This window comes from Meles meles, chromosome 9, assembly GCF_922984935.1.
Source record: "Meles meles chromosome 9, mMelMel3.1 paternal haplotype, whole genome shotgun sequence".
Lineage (NCBI taxonomy): Eukaryota > Metazoa > Chordata > Mammalia > Carnivora > Mustelidae > Meles > Meles meles.
Window position 1 is genome coordinate 35,030,081 of NC_060074.1, and position 17,985 is coordinate 35,048,065.

Below are 17,985 nucleotides of genomic sequence, written 5' to 3' on the forward strand. Positions count from 1 at the left end.
CACGAGGGTGGATCTCCACAGAATATGGACGTCACTGTCAGGACACTAGTTTTTACTCAAATGAAGTGAGATGAGAAATCATAGTGTTTCGGGAGGAAAAATGCCCTATCTGACTTCTGTAATTAAAAGGAGGGTCATGCTGGAGGCAGAAGCTGGAGCATCAATTGGGAGGTTATGAAAACAAAACAGTTATGAGGGGGGAGATGTTGGTGTGGACCAGATGGACGGGGGAGATGTGGTGGAATTGGAGATACATTGTGAAGGCAGAGTTGATGGAATTTGGTGACAGACTCCATGTGGGGTTGAGAACGAGGTCGAAGCATGGCATTCCCGTGAACTAGGATGGAAGGAGAGCAGACGAAGGGTTTTGCTGAGAAGGATTTTGGATGTACTAAGTTTGATACGTGCATTAGACTTCCAACGATTTGTTGATTTTTGTAAGAATTAATGTTTCCCTTTTGATAATTTATAGGTGAGAGATAGCATAATTTTATAGAAGTTTGAAATACTTTTATAAAATTTTAAAAGTTATACAGACACATATGCATTTAAGTTTGAGGACAGATTTTTTTTTTTTAAGTGTTTATTCAGAGGAGAGCAAGTGCCACAGATTAACCACAGCTAATGAACAATTGCCTTGAGGTCTCTCTATTGTGCAGAGTTAGTGGAGTCAGTGATCTTGATTCTGAGAGTGACATGATCCACTCTCAGACACTTTCCAGTTTAGTGCAGAGATAACAAGCCCTAGTCCTATCATCTAAGAATCAAGACAAATGGCATGTAGGTGTAGGCCTGCCTAATACTTGGTAATTTTGAAGATAAAAAATGCTCTGAGGATGGGTTGATTAAATTATTAACGGTAATATCCACTTGCTACCTTATTATAATGACAGAGACATAGATAATTAGTTTGTTAACTGATGCACACTAGGCACTTTTTCTGTTCTTGGGTATGACAATAAACCAGTAGATGATTATCTCATTGTGAAGAGACAAATTAGAGTAACACTGTGTTTGGGGTGGGGTGCAGGGGAGCATAACTATAGTAGAAAAATCCTGGGACACAGACAAAAGTGGGATGAGTAGCTATCTTTCCCAGCTTCAGTGAGATCCACAAAAAAGTTCCTTAATTCCTTTCTTTCTTTTTTTTTCAAGTTTTTTTATTTGAGAGAAAAAGAGAGAGTGAGAGAGAGCATGAGAGGGGAGAACGTCAGAGGGAGAAGCAGACTCCCTGTGGAGCTGAGAGCCCGATGTGGGACTCCATCCTTGTACTCCAGAATCATGACCTGAGCTGAAGGCAGTTGCTTAAACCAACTGCACCACCCAGGTGCCCGAAAAAGTCCCTTAACTCTTAAGAATTAAGTTTATTCATTTGGTAATTAGAAATAACAATATTCACTTTTTTGTATTGTTCAGAGGAATAAAGATACAATACACATGAAGCAACTAGTGGGGTAGCCCCCACATTGTTGCTGCTTAGAACTGGTAATTGATATTGTTGTTAGAATTAGTATTATTATTACTGCTTTTACCATCATCATTATCACCTTCATCTTTATTACATAATATGCTTATATTAATAGTGACATGACATCATGTCCAAAAAGGTTCTGCCTCCGTAAAGGGTAGAAAGCCACACAGGTAAAGAAACAAATTAGCTTTGTTGTTAGCTTTGAGAAAGTTGTTAGCTTTGAGCATTTGCAAATGACAAGAGTACTCAGGCCCCCAAATGTGAATTTCCTATTTAATCAATCTGTTTCATCTTCTTGATGTGCACACATTTTTGTTCTTTCTCCTAAAGTTGTTAGAGTTATATGAGGGTTGATAGAATTTTGACATTCAAATAGATTCCAAAGGTTGCAATCACTGGTGATTTTAGTTTTAATTAAAACTAAAATCTGCTTCTAAGAGCAGAGAAACTGTCCCTTGAGCATAGCAGGTTTTGAAACATTTGTAAATCAAATTGCTTCCAACTCTCTTGGTGTGCTGACAATGGGTTTCCCAAGGGAATAGTAAATAAACTGGTATAGCATGTTAGCTTTTTAAATGAACTGACTAATGAATTTCCAGATATTTTCAGGGAACTACCCTCAAAGTTTTTCCTCTTGACAAGGGAGCTACTACATTTTTACTCTTTTCATGGAAATGCATTCTTTCTGTAAAACTGCCATAACTTTTAGTTTAAAGGTAAACGGAAAAAGAAATCATGATCATGAAGAGAAAATGACAATGACTTGATGTCAACAAGAGCAACATTATAAAATATTTTTTGTTCTTTTTGTTATTGTTGTTGTTGTTGTTTTAAGACGGTTTGATTTCTCCTCTGGAGAACAAGCTTACTTTCAACATTGCATTTACATGTTAAAAGGTTTCAGCTTCTTATTGGTTTGAGGATTCTGGGGAAGGTTAGCCCAACAATGGCGCTTAACTGCCATATGCATGGAGAAAGAGCTCTTCTTTCAGGCTAGTTGACGTGGTAATTGTAACTCTGATCTCTCTAGCTCTTTTTTGAAGAGAACCAGAATTGCATGGAGAGACATGAGACTTCAAGAATTTTCCTACCGGGATTCTTGACCCCTTAGGATGCTTGTTGTTACATTGTCACATACAATTTTTTAAAATGCCTGTTCTAATACACAACTGAAATAGTATTTGTTTTGGGGAGAAATGACAAACAGAACTGAAAATGACTTGTCAAACAAGTTACTATATAGATCTTTTTTAAGGAAATGTTGCTTTTCCAGCAGCTAGTATTTTATTTTATTTTGGGATTAACAAAAAAATGAACAGTAATGGAGGTTTGGTTTGGTTTTTTGGGTTTTTTTTTTAAATGATTGGGAGATATCTTTATAGTGATCAGAGTACCTACAGAGTCTTCTCTCAGGAGAAAGGGAACGACTTCCTTTTTTATCATCCTTCCATATTTGATATGAAATTCTATAGAAGGCAAAGGTATAAAATTATGTAGAAGGCAAACTCTAAAGTGTTTTAGAAAAAAATCATTGCAATTAGTGTAATTTATTCTCCTCTGCCTACTAGACTCTGGATAATGAAATAAAGGTTAAGAGATGAGTAGATTGTGACTTTTCTCTGGATTTTTATTGAGCTCTGTTTGAATCCCAAGCCTCAGCAGCGCCCAACCCTCAGCTTACAGAGATCAATACAAATATCACGTCTTATTTAGCAAGAAATTCCATGTGCTTTAAACCCCAGTTAATGCAGATGCATTCATTTCTAGAAATCAGTTCTTTGAAATAACAAGTTTTATTCTCAGATTCTTTTTTTCCATATAATTTTCCTTATATTTATTCTTAGTAACTTCTTAGGATTTAGATTTATCTCCTTACTTCCTGTGTTTCATAATACTTTTCAATTCTAATCTGGTTTGTATATGTGTATATGTGTGTACTCTGTTCGGTTTGTGCACTATTATTTAAAAAGCCTAGGTATTTCACATAAAAGTAGAGAGGAGAAACAGTTTCAAAACATGGTACATGGTTCAACAGATTAAATGGGATAAAGAGAGATGGGGGAGGGGCAGAAAATGACTGCCCAGTAAAAGCCTTTTTAGCAAATCATGCTGAATCTCATTAATAAAGAATACGTCCACTAAAGCTGTACAATCAATCTGCCATGTGCATTAGCGATGTCTAGTCCAATTCAGGTAGATAAATTGTTCCCTAAGTGTTGGTCGGCTGCCACTCAAATCACAATACCAATAATACATGCCATGCTGAATTTCTCCTGACTCATGAAGAATTTTTTCCACGGGGTTAGACTAGACTAAACAGGTGAGGAAGAATGATGTCTGTCCAAATGAACACCACCACCCACAGGGAGAAAGGACAGACAACTAGAGAGATAAGCAATGACAACTACACTGCCAACCCATCTTCCAAAAACAAACCAGCAGGGAGCAATCCAACTAAACCCCATTGCCAAAAGTGTCAACTAAAAATACTACCAGGAAGGGATAGTCAATACAGAGTTTGCAAAGTCAGATGAGGACATTAGTGTAGCACAGACATATCCATCATGGGAAAACAGGCACAAGACAAAGAGAATAAAAGGGAAGGGAAAACGGAGTAACTAAATACCTCCATGAATATTTTTTTTTCATGTCCTTGAAAAGGAATTCTTTTTTTTTCCCCATTTTATTTATTTTTTTCAGCGTAACATATTCATTGTTTTTGCACAACACCCAGTGCTCCATGCAATACGTGCCCTCCCTATTACCCACCACCTGTTCCCCCATCCTCCCACCCCGACCCTTCAAAACCCTCAGGTTGTTTTTCAGAGTCCATAATCTCTTATGGTTCACCTCCCCTTCCAAATTTTTTTTTTTTTAATAAACATATAATGTATTTTTATCCCCAGGGGTACAGGTCTGTGAATCGCCAGGTTTACACACTTCACAGCACTCACGATAGCACATACCCTCCCCAATGTCCATAGCCCCCTCCCCCTCTCCCAATCCCACCTCCCCCCAGGAACTCCCAGTTTGTTTTGTGAGATTAAGAGTCATTTATGGTTTGTCTCCCTCCCAATCCCATCTTGTTTCATTTATTCTCCTTCTATCCCCCTAACCCCCTATGTTGCTTCTCCATGTCCTCATATCAGGGAGATCATATGATAGTTGTCTTTCTCCGATTGACTCATTCCACTAAACATGATACGCTCTAGTTCCATCCACGTCGTCACAAATGGCAAGATTTCATTTCTTTTGATGGCTACATAGTATTCCATTGTGTATATATACCACATCTTCTTGATCCATTCATCTGTTGATGGACATCTAGGTTCTTTCCATAGTTTGGCTATTGTAGACATTGCTGCTATAAACATTCGGGTACACGTGCCCCTTAGGATCACTATACTTTCAGGGATCATTTCTATAGTTTTTTACTAGAGAAGTTTCTCTGAATTTGTAGTGTACCCAGAACCACGAGGAGGAGGCATAACATTCCTTCCTGAGCGTGAAGCTGACTTTGGGTGTTGTGCTCTCCATGAATATTTTAATGACAGCATCTTAGTCTGGGTTCCACCCATGAACAATTCTATTTAATGATAGCTACCATGACTAATATCTTTCCCCATGGCTCACTATCAGAAGCCTTCATCATTATCAACAGATACTTTTTAAAGGCACAGTATAGTATATCCTCTTGAGGTTCTTTGGTTTGAGTCGACATCGCATAATTATTCTGAAGAAGTCCATCGGCTTCTTATACAGTCTGAAAATAAAAGCACCTGCTTTTGAACCCATAGTATAAGGGAAAACATTCTACCACTTCTTACGAGATTAAAAGTCTCTGAGTACATACCATGCATGGAAGGGAGCATTTTGAAATGAAGTGGAAATCCTAAGCCTGAGCTGTTGTATGACTACATTAAGGTGGAGGAATGAAGGATTATGATGGTATTGAGTTTTAGGGAGGAAGGCCGCTTGTGGATTTATCATTAATTCTGTGACCCTATCTGCCCAGGCCTTTCTGTTTCAATGTGACTTAGAATTTTAAAAGGAATTCAGCTTTCACAGTCCCCCATGTAAGTTGCCTTCAGCAAAGAACCTCTATCCTTAATGTAACACAATTGGCAATCTTGATTTGGAACAGACTGTGATTTAGTTAACAAGAAAACAGATTGACCTCTGTCACCCCAGAGTTGAATGGGAAACTCAGTTCAGGTTTGATGGCATGGTGAGCTCTTGGAAGATAAGCTGGGGGAAAAACCGAAAAAGCCTCAGTGAACATGTAGAGGGCTGGTAAAATCCCTCATATCCTGGCCAGATTTTCTCCTAGACAAATGTACGCATTTTTTAATGATGTTCTTTAATAATGTATGCATGTTATATGACCTCAGTCACACAGATGAAACCCCACTTTAATGAACAGACTCAAAATGATCAACCTGATGCAATAAAACTAGTTCCATGTGGCAACTAGCATGATTTGTTAGTTCCTTTTGAAAGCATGCTTGGGGGGGGTGGCGTGTGGAGGAGAAAGAGAACTTTAAGCAAGCTCCATGTCCAGCTCGGGCCATAGATAGGGCTTGATCTCACAACCCTGAGATCATGACCTGAGCTGAAACCAAGAGTGAGATGCTTAAATGACTGAGCCACTCAGGCACCCCTGTTAGTTCCTGAAAAGGATGCAATGTATTCATACAAGAAATAGTATGTGGTAGATACGCCTGCTACTTCCAACACCTTGAACAGTCAAATGTATGTAAGATCAGACCTGATAGATCTCAAACTCAACATTTTTTTTTCATTTTTGTTTGCATTCATATCTGAACTTTGGAGAAAAAGAGTTTCCTTCACCCCTTTCAAATTCATTAGGAGAGACCGAAGAAATGAACTAAGGAAATGTTACTGTGTGTTAAAAAATGATAGGGAGACAATGAATTAATTAAAGTTTTCATTAAATTATTTTTTTTCTCAAGTATAAGTACTTCAGATTAATCAAACATCCCATTTGTACACTTTCACTAAATGTTCTCAGCCTCAATTTGTATTATTCAAACCCTAATTATAATTCCTGGGCAAAGCAAATAACCACATAAATAACATAAGTCAAATTCATATAGACTGTAGGAAGATTCCTCTGTTGTACATGGCTTATATATTAGCATATGAAGATTTTAAAATTTTTGAATAATGACTTTTGAGAACAAGAGTTATGCTCGCCTGATATTTTATTAGAAACATAGAATGAATATAAAATGAGGCCAAAAAAAAGAGGAAATTATAATTTGAGGGAATTCTAAAGCTCTCAGGTTTGACTTTTATAGTTTAGACAGGTAAATATAAATAATTGCATTGGCTACCATTGCACTAATGATATTTATACTGCATATATTTATATGTGATCAGGTCAGGACTTGGTCTTTCTAAAACCAAAGCATTAGGTAGAAATAAATTAGATATAAAGTAAGGACAAAAATGAAAAGGAAGAGTAGAGGTCAACAAAATTTTATCCAGGTCACTGAAATGCCAGACTTTTTTTCCTTCTTCTTCAGTCTCTCAATTTATAAGTAAGTTTGCAAAATGCTTAAGAGTCATTAAAATAATCCTTGCTGTTTTTAATAAAGTAAACCAAAAACAATTGGAAGCTATTTCCAACATACAGAAAGTTGCATGTCTAAACTGGCACTTAATTGGTACAGTAACATTGCTTTTCTAGAAACCAAACTTTTGGCAACTTCAACAATAGTTTTCATGGAGAAAGCTTTCATGAAAAGGAGAGAGAAACACACAAGGTGCTTGGCAAGTTCATGTCAATGGAGTGACCATGTCCCTCCCACTATGGAGCCAATGAAGCAGAACCCTACACAGCCTTAGGAAGAGTCAGCAGGTGCATTCATACTAATGCACATCTCCCCAACAGTTTATTTCAAACTAGTCAGCTTGGAATATCAGAATTTTTACTTTTATTTTAGTTGTTTCCTTGTCTGTGAATATGGTGCTTGTGAAGGTATGTGCTTCATCTACTGATGTTTTGATGGATTATACACTGAGCATTTCTCATCAGGAATTTATCCAACAAGTAAGGGCACTTTGCTTATTAAATTGAGGTCTCATGTTAGAGGCCATTAAGCAAATTATTTAGTGCCTTCTGCTTTGGAAGGCAAGGGCACAAGTACAGTATTTTATAACTGGTTAATTTCATGCTGCAATTAAATTCTTGACACACAGTTGGAACGGCAAACTTAATGTGAAGGGGAAAATTAAAAAGGGTTTCCATCGTCAAGTTTCTGTTTGAAAATGGACGTTTAAAAAGAGTTCTTTCTAGTACATTAAAGAATTTGCATCTTCTGTGCTGTGGTAGGATGGAAACTACCTGTTATGTAGAGAATAATCTGAGCAGAACTAAGTTTTGGGTTTTAGATTTTTTTTTTTTTTTTTGGATTGTATACAACCAGTAGGAGTTGTATTATAACCTATTTTACCTTAATGAAGGCAATTTTGGATAATAAAATTGGACTAAATCAATATGTATGTTATAAAGATATCTAATTTTCAATTTGATGACTAGATTAAGAGAAAGTGGAATTATTTGTGTGTGGGAGAGAGGGAGAGAATATTGAAATGCAAACTCAAGTTTATACTCATTACAGTGGGAAACATAGATAAAGAAAAAAAGAGGTAATTTGTCACAAATAAATTCTTGATAATTGAAGTCAAAAGAAAATTGTAATGTGTTAGTTCCATATTGTACCTACCTGTTGGCTTTTTTTTTTCTTTTTTTTTTTTTTTTTTACTTATTTAGTATTTTCATCTGAATCCATTGTAAGGTCTAGCAGTTAACAGTGTAATCTACAGTGTCAGACTTCCTTCCAGGCCATATTTTGTCCCTAACTTCTTCTGGCTGTGTGACCAGGGATGAATTATTCAAACTCTCTGGGCTGCAGTCCAGGATAAAGGGGGAGTGATAATAATAGTACCTATAGCTTAGGATGTTATGAAAGAAATCAATGGCATTAGGCATGCAGAGGGTTTAAAAGAGAACTCACAGTAAGCACTAACTGAGTGTTAACTTTTATTTACTAAAATATATACAACACAAGGCAAGGGCTTTGCTTTGCTTAGTACTGCATTTTTAGCCCCTATAACAATAGATGCTCAATAAGTATATTTGAATGATTGAATTCACTCATGAATTAATAGGAAGTTAACAATATACTGTCATTTCAGGGGATGCTAATTTAATCTTTACCCTGTGAAAATACTTCCTTGGGTATAACCATAAATCTCAAAATTATAAAATTATTCTTTTGGCTTCCATGTTGGCTCACTCTTTATAAAATAAATGAAGAGAGAACACATTAATATAGTCATACTAGTATCAGTCAATTTTGCTTTTCTTTGAATGACTTATTACATCCATTCTCAATAAAAAGTTGGTAAGCTTTTTATTATTATTATTTATTTATTTATTATTTATTATTATTATTATTTTTTTATTTTACTGTCCTTTTAAGGGGATACCTAAGTGAAATAGAGATGTGAATTGAATGTGGGAATAAACTGGCAGCAAACCCCTATTTTACATTTTTTCTCAGATTTTGATTAATATGTAATGTCATTTAGCAGGAAAGTGGGTATCCTGGAGTCATATAGCAATGTTACTGAATTTAGAATGAGAAGCAAGACTAGTTTCCTGTATAACTGGCCTAAATTATTTCATTTAGTTTAGACTTTAGATAGAAAACAGTTGGGCCATAAAATGTGGAATCTTGGGATTAAATAGTTAAAAAATCTGTTAAAGATCTTGAAATAGAAAGGTTGCCTCTCATCCCTAAGATTCTATCCACGAAACTCCAAAAAAGGTAGATGAATATTAAAGAATATCCAGACTGTCTTCATTTTTAGTGTTGCCCAGATAATCACCATTCAGTAATTAACACCTAGGAAACTGCTAACAAATGGATCATTTTTTATATAATACTAATGGGTTACAAATAATGGCACTCCATCAAACTGTGTAATTTTAGTCAAATCTATTTATCCTCAAAGCATCTTAGTGTTCTCATCCATGAAAGTCACAATCACAATGCCCACCTTGCCAGATGGTAGTGAGGGTTCAATGGAATGTCAGTATTTCTAGAGGGGCCACTATTCTTCAACTATAGAGGACGTGTGGTTCCCCTTAAGTCCTGCCTCAGCTCAAGCTAGTGTATATCACACCATTTATGACCTTGTGCTTTGGGTGGGTCTCTATGATTATTTCAAGACTAAGTTCAAGAGTCATCTCTCTGAAAACTTTTCTTGTCTTCACAGACATTAGTTGTTTCCTCTTATTTTCTCTAAAGCGCTCTATAATTCTATTCTAACCTTTAATGCATCTTCTATAATGATATCCATATATAAAATTAAAAGTGAGTCAAAAAGGGCCATATGTGGGCACCTGGGTGGCTAAGTCTGTAAGTGGCTGCCTTTGGCTTGGGTTATGATCCCGGGGTCCTGGGATTGAGTCTCATGTTGGGCTTCCTGCTCAGAGGGGAGTCTGCTTCTCCTTCTCCCTCTGCCTTTCGCTCCTCACCACCCCAACTTGTGTGCTCTTTCCCGCTCTCAAATAAGTAAAATTTAAAAAAAAAAAAACAACACTCTGACACAGAGTGGCATTTAAATCAAGGAAAATATAAAAACCTGGAATATTTGTAAAGTGATCTATACTTTAGGGGGACTGTCTCAAATAGCCAAAGGGTTGTTTCATCCAGGAAACCAGTGACTGTTCTTCTCACCTATAAACTATTAATAGGCCCCATACCATATAATCCAGTTTCTCCTCTCTCTACTCTCTTCTCTGACTTTAAACTCTTAATTGCATAGATCAACTAACTGTCAGGATTTAGGGGATTTGGCAGGGAAGCAAGAGAGGTTGATTTCTCCTCCTTCAGTTGTTGTGCAGTACCTGAATCCTGCACAAGAGAGCAGGTCCCTGGGCTGGGATGTAGCATTCTTCTTTCTTGGGAAGTGAAGAAAAGAACAACTTACACAATCATTTATAATTTAAAATCTTCATTTTCCTCCCGTCCATAGTTGCCTGTTCCTTTCTCTTTAGTGTTAGATTCCTTCTCCATATAGATATCAAGATGCAGCTTGGAATAAAAAATAGGAGTTCTGAAGATAATTTGGGAGCTCTGTTTCTTTTTAAGAACCTCCTCCCTTTGCCTGTACTTTTCCAGTCAGGTACCCTTTGGTCTACATTTGTAGGTAGTGGTTAGTGGACCATAAACACATGGTGGCAACCACTCAACTTTGCTATTGTAGCATGAAAGCAACTTGACTGTATTTAAACTCTGAGCATTAAAGTGTTCTAGTAAAATTTTATTTTTTTAAAAATTTATTTATTTATTTGAGAGAGAGAGAACATGAGTGGAGAGGAAGGGCAGAGGGAGAGAATCTCAAGCAGACTCCCAATGAGTGTGAGGCCTGACCTGGGACTTGATCTCACAACCCGTGTGATCGTGGGTTGTGATCTAATCTAAGCTGAGCTAAAACCAAGAGTTGGATGCTCAACCAACTGAGCCACCCAGGCACCCCAATAAAATTTTATTTACAAAAACAGGTAGAAGGACAGATTTAGCCCATGGGCCATAGATTTGCAAGTCCTGTTACTCTGTCCACTGGTTTTTGTTGATCTGATTGTCACCTTGCAGGTCAATTCTTCCAAAGGGAACTTCACTGGTATTCTGTCCTACCCAAACATGAGATTTGAGAGCATCAAGAAATGGAAATTAGAATTGTACTCTCTGTGGAATTCTCTAGCTGGATTATTGATCCAGATGCAAAATAAAACTTCAGTAGAACATTGAGAGGGTTTTTGAAATTCTAGAATAGCTAGTTTTCAAGAATGTGCTTAACGTAAGCAATAAAGATGTAAATAATTTTAAAGAAATGACAATAGCTGCTGACATTGGTTTTGTGCTTATCTCATACCAGGTCCTGTCTTTTTTACATGCTACATCCACCTAACCCAGATTATATTCCTATCATTAGGAATCCTATCAATCCTATCAATAGGATTATTAGATCCTATCATTTACTCCATTTTATAGATGAAGAGACTGAGTCTCAGAGACTAGGGAATTTCCCAAGATCGCATGGTGAGTGGCAGAATTGGGGTAGAGCTCAGGTATATTTGATTTCAAAGAACAGTTCTGGAAAAGAGAATAAGGAGGGTCAGAAATTATGCATTATCCTGGGAAGGGGATTAGAGATGAGAAATTGTCCTCCTATCAGTTGATCCTACTTGAGCCAATCTGGCAGGTCACCTGGGCCATGCCAGCTGGATTCCAAATCCATCATCCGACTAAGCTTGCCTTTTACATGGTGATACTATGGAGAGTCAAGAGTACCTCTGAGCACTCAAGAGGGACCCTGGAGTCTCCAAAGGCCATTATCTAATTCTCAGGGCAGCTGTTACATAAAATTTGTAACAATGTTTTCAGATTTTCACAAGTTTCAACACACCTGGAATTTCTTGCAGTGTTTGTGACATTTTGAAGAACAACAAAAGGAATCCTTCTCTTTTGAAATAAACGTAATCAAGTAGATACAGATTCCTCTATAATATAAGCCTCAACATAGGAAAAGAGGAAACAATGAGCTATGGTTAATAAATGTTTTTGAATTGTATGCTGATAATCCATTGACCATTTCATGATAAACTCTTCATATTTGAGAACAAATAATAAATGAGGTAGCACATTTGCTTACAGAATTTAGTGTAAGTGCTGGATGTTTAACCAAAGCCTCTTAAATCTTCCTCTTCCAGTGATTTTCTTATAGTATTAATTTGGATTCTGGTGTATCTATGCTACAGCAGCATATCAGAAAGAAAGGGGGAAAAAAAAAAACCTCCGTTGCACACTATGTACTTACCATGGCAACCCCAGCATCACATGGTGCCCATGCTAGTCTGAAGGCAAAGAGCTTCACAGGCTCTTAGGCAGACACACACACCAACCTCCCAGCCATGTGACTTTGCCTACAGTCAGCAGCCTTTGCCAAGAAAATGTGTCAGCATAAACTGATAAACTCCGGGTTATTCCAACTCCTGCAATTCTCTTGCCTTCTTTAGATCTGCTCACTCATCTTCTCTCTTTTTCTTCTTCCCTCCCTCCTCTTCTCTTCCTTCCTTTTGCTTATCTTCAATGCAGAATGCAACAGTTAAATATTTATTTACCATCTTAGATTTTCTCCAAATAATTCTTTGAAATTGTATATTTCAATATAATTATATATTTCAATATAATAATTGAAATCTCTGTGATTGGACAAAAAATATTTGCTGTGTGCAGGACCTTACTAATGTTCCTATCAGTGTCTTAGAAATTGAATGACATACAATCTTTCCAAAGACTGAGCAAAAAAACCCTAGAAATTTCCATCACAAAAATGATTGAAATTGGCACAAATTAGTGAAATTCTCTTCTTCAGTTGAATGAAGGGATATCATTTGCTTCACCATTATTAGCACCAAAGTTATTTATTAAGTAAAAAGTGATTTGTTCATTTGATTAAAACCAAAACCAAGACTAAAACAGGGTTAAGTAGAACAAACAAAGTAAACAAAACAAAGTTTTAGACCATGTGATGGATTTCACTTCTATGTCTTGAAAACTGTGATGGAAATATGGACTTAATCTTTTTCAAAAATTATTTGAAATCCCAGGAGACCACTTTAACCCACTTCGATTAAACACATCATAGTTACATGCTCTCCATATGCTACTGCCAGAAAAGAATCAAACCACCAGCAAACTTTTATACTTTTATACTTTTTTATACTAATTTTTATACATTTTTACAGCAAACTGTATACTCTTGACATCCTTTCAGAGTTTCAGTTTACATAGTGACTTAATTAACAAAATTCTCTGTTTTAATTCCTTGCTGGGACTCTGCCTCTCTAGTTTAGCTTGAAGAACATAAAGGCAGCAGATTTTACAAACAGACAACTCCCAAGATCCTATGTACGGTAGTTAATGAATCTTGTGATTTGTAGTAAAGCTTTTGAACTGCAAGGGAGTCCATTTTCAATTTCCAATGCCAGTCAATCAGACTCCAATGCTATTTCCTAAGTAATCACGTTTATGAGCAAATGTTTTTAGTTAACAGCCATTGAATAATTGTCTGCCTCTAAGCTCTCTCTCTCTTTCTCTCTCTCTCTTAAAAATGAGTTTGTTTGCTTGTGACCATTTTGGAAATGATCCAGAACAAAATATCATTAGCATGTTCCGGGAACTCATTTGCAAATGCATTTATGCATTAGAAGCAGGACCATGTTGCATCTCCTGTGAAAACAGGAAGGGGTTTAGGAATTGAATACAAGAAGGGTTGACCAAAAGTTTCCACCAATGAGAAAAATCTCATGTTCGTTAAAACAAACAAAAAAAAGAATCTAATGTAAGACAGTCATAAACAATGTTTCCAGCTAAAATACATACTGCAAAGATGCATGCAGGGCCATGTAAAATTTATGATAATAGTTTTTAAAGGTCTTGTCTGCAGAGGCTGATCACTGGTCTTGTACACACATATTTGTACTGTGCTATGCATATATATTCAAGTTTGGTTAATAGGAAAGATAATATAACATCATCTTGATACCTATGTTAAGATATCTTTCTATGTTGGGACGCCTGGGTGGCTCAGTGGGTTAAAGCTTCTGCCTTCTGCTCAGGTCACGATCCCAGGGTCCTGGGATCGAGCCCCGCATCAGGCTCTCTGCTTGGTGGGGAGCTTCTTTCCCCCTCTCTCTCTGCCTGCCTCTCTGCCTACTTGTGATCTCTCTCTCTCTCTGTGTCAAATAAATAAATAAAACCTTAAAAAAAAGATATCTTTCTATATCTATATACCTATATCTAAATCTATATCTGTTTCTTCTCTACCAGACCATCTTCTTGAGAGCTGAGCCAGCTCTGATTCAGTCCTGCTTCTTCCAAAACCCTACTTCACCAGTTCATCTTTTTAAACAAAGAATGAAATAACCTTGATTTAAGTAAGGTGGAAGACTATTTCCCTCCCATACTATCTTTTTGAGAATCCAAGCGTAAATAGTCTGGGGCTCATGACATCTCCACCATGTTTTGTATCTAGACTTCTTCATGTTTCTGTGGTTCATTCATCTTTCTTCTTGCAAATTCCTTCTTGTGATCTAAGACCCATATCTGCTCCATCTTGTCCTGCCATTTTGCATTTTAACCACCAGAAAGGGATAAGGGCAGTCAGATTCCTTTACTTAAAGCATGACCCAAAATTGCACACTGCACTCATTACCCATGACCTAGTCCCATAATGACACCTAGCTACAAGGCATGCAAAGAAGTGTAGTTTTGAGCTGAACAAGAAAATACACGTTGAGGGAGCATATTGGAGTTTCAACCACAGCCATATTCTAAGGTAAGCATTTTGTACAGAGTGCGTAGAACATGTAAGTTACTCAAGGCCGAATGAATATTTGAAATTTTAAAAAGCTAGTTGGCCCCAAAATACCAAAAAAACCCACAAAATATAATTTAATGAATAGCTAGTAACATATTTATGATCTCTAATTAGACCAAATTCATTAAATGTTTAATTCAGTATTCATAAAAGGTCATTTATTTAAAAATAATATTTACATTAGATTGCCTTCTTCTGCCAAAACCTTAGAATATACACACTTGCTGAAAAATTATAGTCAATCATAAATTAAATAAGAAATATATGGCCAAATATTTTCAAAGAGGAATTTTTTAAATATTCAAAAATTTTATAGCAAATGTTATATGAAATGTAGTATGGGTGTACATTTTAGTTTGTTCCAGAAAAGCTGATTAGGAAGGCCCCAAAGGAAGTGACTTAATGGTCTTCAAATGGTTTTTCAAATGGTCCTCAATAAATGATTTTTTATAATGTTAGAGTCAAACTGTATAAGTCATAAAATGTCAGCTATTTCATTAAACTGTATTTTATGGGATATAGAACTGACTGCAAATAAAATGAGTGAGAATAATATGTATCTCTATAATTATCAAACCATGGGCTAATATAATATTTTAATAAAAGAATAACTCTCATCCAACCACCTGTGAGTTTCTCCTGTTCAGTGGAAAGGGAGGGTCTTTGTGAATACTGAGAAGCCCTCTTTGTGCTACCTTCAGAAAAGCTGGGGAGGAGAATGTGGTCAGGTCTTCTGTGCTATAAAGGATGCTACAGAAAGGCAGCTGAGTATCCTGTCAGGATGCTGTAAGGGATGTGGGGAATAGCTTGAGTAGCCTTAGGGGCTGCTGCCACTCTGCCTTCTGCAACAGGAGCTTTGTAGGGGGCTTGAAAGCTGCTTAGGAATTTCTACCCACAGATAGCCACCAAATCACCAGTCCTTCCACACATAAATTAGGAGAGTAAACCTATTTCTTTCTTGGAATTCTAGCAGAACTTTGAGTATTTGGGGGCAAGAAGGGGCTGTTCATTGAGTTAGCAAGTGTGCTATTCTGTAGTTACAAGGAGAGATTTAGGGGAAAAAATAATGCTTTAGATTCCCATGATGGGAGAAGCAATTCCTTTATTTGGAAAATGTCATGCATTCAAATGATACTGATTGATTGATCACTTTGCGCCTGCGTTACTAATAAGCACTTGAATGTACAACATGAACTTGGAGGTGCTCTATTAAACCAGCTGGTATTTCCTGATGATGAATTTTCTTTGTGAACTTTCTCCTCTGAAAACTGCACATCATGTCATTTCATAATTGAGAAATATATGGATGGTTCTGTTGTTATAGATGGGTACAGCTATATATTATAATTTCACATATTTGTTATGTTTTCTAAATCAAAACGCTACTCTGTGTCTGTGTGTGTATGTGTGTACTGATACTGGTATGACTAAGCAACTTAAGACCTTCCAATATGACCAGACTCGCCTATCTATGCCAGACATCAAGGTTGAATGATCCTTCTTTGGGTGGAACACTATTGTTCTCCAGAGCCTTTGTATCACTGGCTGACAATGCTTTCTGAGGGAAGCCTGAAAAGTATTGTAGAATATGAAAACAGTCTGTTATCTCATAATATTGCCCTAGCTGCATCCTGACCCATGGTTTGTGACTTCTTTTGTAGCCTTTTATATGCATGATATTTTTTGTTTCTCTCTCTCTCTCTCTCTCTATTTATTTATTTATTTGGGGGGGTGACTTTTTCCTCTGAATATATAGTCCTGAGAATGGTTATGTGCCCTCAGATTTCCAGTAATCAAGTAAACATTGAAAGTAAATGAAACAGACACATTATAGAGTGAAGGTATGGTTTTATTTCCTTCCAAATATATGGCAGTAAAGGATTAGGGAAGAAAGGGAAAGTGATTTATGTAAGGAGATAAGAAAACAGAAGTCTACTGAAACTCAACTGTACTGGTATTATAAATACAAATGAGGGTGAATTAAAGTAGAGACAAGTTGAGAGTTGAATGATGTGCTGCTATGCATCATTTCAAGTCTTCAACTCTAGCAGTCAAACTGGAAGTTAAGCGAGCTTAATTTTTTAATTTGATTTGACTGGTCAAATACTCAAATCTCAAATCTCCTTATGCCCATAGCTACAATCTGCCTATTGATTTAGTTTCATGTCAGCAGAATAAACTGTATATCATTCCCAATTATTAAAATGCTTAGAAGTTTCTACACATTGGTGTTCCTTTACTAATTAATTTCCCTGTGAAGTATCCACTTCAGTTAGTCAAAGGGATGAATTTATATTATGGCAGTTATCCTTCTTGGCTTTATTTCTTAGTCATTGTTATGCCCATGCATACAAACTACAAGCATATACACACACTCTTTTAGTTATTAACCGTAACGTGATTATAGGGCTACGTAGTAAAGAATTTGGATGCTGGAAATAGGTCTGGGTTTAATTTTTGGCTCTACCACTCAATGCCTTTGAGTGTCAGTTTACTCATTTGTAAAAGGGAGATACTGATACCATCTCTCTCATGGGATAGTTGTGACAGTTCAGTGAGGTGATGCAGGCGGTGTGCCAGGTATTATGTACTAATAAATGTGAAATGTCATTTTTTATTGATCACCTACTAGGTGCCAGGCACTGTGATTTGCAATTGTGCTGTGGATGTCTCGCTGAACGCCCTGTCTTTACCTCCTATACCCCACATTTAGTCAATTTAACACATGACGACCAAGTTAATTGTTCGGATTGTTTCTTTCCTGATATTTTCTGTGCTTTCCTTGGCTCTAAAATGAAGACCAAACAATCATTTGTCCAACATTCAAAATATATTCGTTTCCTCAGCTGCTATAACAAACTACCATAGACAGAGTGGCTTAAAAAACAGAAATGTAATGCTCCAGTTTTGGAGACCAAAAGTTCAAGGTCAAGGTGTTGTTATGGATGTTTGCTTCTGAGGCTGTGATGGGGCAATCTGTCCCAGGACTCTCCCCTGCTTCGCTGGGTTTACTGGCCATCTTTGGACCCATT

At 36.7% G+C, this 17,985-nt stretch overlaps 1 protein-coding gene and 1 pseudogene across 3 annotated transcripts in view; both read left to right on the top strand.

The window, feature by feature from the left end:
• The window catches only part of NYAP2 (neuronal tyrosine-phosphorylated phosphoinositide-3-kinase adaptor 2), a 266,821-nt gene that overhangs the window by 18,387 nt on the left and 230,449 nt on the right, over positions 1 to 17,985 (top strand). The gene's annotated exons all lie outside the window — the stretch shown is intronic.
• On the top strand, positions 4,868 to 5,040 carry LOC123951192 (annotated as a pseudogene).